The following is a 1,330-nucleotide window of genomic DNA, read 5'->3' as shown; positions in this document are numbered from 1 at the left end:
ATTTCTTTTTCAACATTTTTGTAATATGGTTCATTTTCAAAAAAGGTCACATCTCTAGAGATATAAAACTTGTGATTAATTGGATCATAGCATTTATAACCCTTTTTTTGTGATGAGTATTCCAAAAAAATTGTTTTAATTGACGTATAATCCAATTTATCTTGTCTTTGTTTGTGTACAAAACAAGTACAACCAAATACTCTCAAATGGTTTATCTTGATTTTTCTTTGATAAAGGAGTTCTAATGGACTTTTATACTCTAGTATAGCACTTGGTAATCTATTTATTAGATATGTTGAGGTAAGAACGGCATCCGACCAAAATTTCTTAGGAACATTATTTTGAAATAATAAAACTCGTGTCATCTCTAGAAGATGACGATTTTTCCTTTCCGACACTCCATTTTGTTCGGGTGTATATACACAAGTAGTTTGATGCAAAATTCCTTTTTGTTTAAAGAAATTTGAAAAATTTTGATTTACAAATTCCGTTCCATTGTCGGTTCTAAATACTTTAATTTTTGCATTAAATTGATTTTCTACGAAATTGTAAAATTCTTGAAAATGTGAAAAAACTTCACTTTTATTTTTCATTAAGTACAACCAAATTGTGCGAGTAAAATCATCAATAAAGAGAACAAAATATTTGTTACCATTAAATGATTCTATGGGTGCCGGTCCCCATACATCCGAGTGAATTAATTCAAAAGGTTTTTCACTCTTACAACTTGAAGAATAAAATGGTAGTCTAGTATGTTTTCCTAATTTACACACCTCACAATTACTACAATCTATCTTTGAAAAATTAAAAATACATTTTAAGATTTTGTCGGAAGGATGCCCAATTCGTCTATGCCAAAGAGTGCTTAGATCATCTTGTCTCTTGGCACTTAGACTAATTTTTTCTTGACTCAACATATAAAGTCCATTCTCTAAAACTCCTTTACCAATCACTCTCTTCGTTATCCATTCCTGAAAAATCACACTCTTAGATGTAAAAATAGCTTCACATTCCAATTCGGTTGTGATTTTACTAATGGATAACAAGTTCGATGAACAATTTTCTAGATATAACACATTTGGTAATTCTTTGGAAAAAATGTTAATTGTACCTATCCCTTTGATTTGCATTTTATCACCATTTGCTACGGTAACATACTTGTCATTTGTGCATTCCTTAAAATTTTTTAACAAGGTCTTATTACCGGTCATGTGGTCAGTTGCACCCGAGTCTAAGATCCAATTTGTTGAATTTAAACTATGAATTAAGTGTGTTGCCATACCAGAATTTTTGCTATTATTCCTTAGCAGCACAGATAGAGACTCAAGCA

This window comes from Carex rostrata, chromosome 29 (assembly GCF_964058835.1).
Source record: "Carex rostrata chromosome 29, lpCarRost1.2, whole genome shotgun sequence".
NCBI classification, from domain to species: domain Eukaryota; kingdom Viridiplantae; phylum Streptophyta; class Magnoliopsida; order Poales; family Cyperaceae; genus Carex; species Carex rostrata.
The sequence above is the reverse complement of the archived record's forward strand: the minus strand, read 5'-3'. Positions refer to the sequence as shown.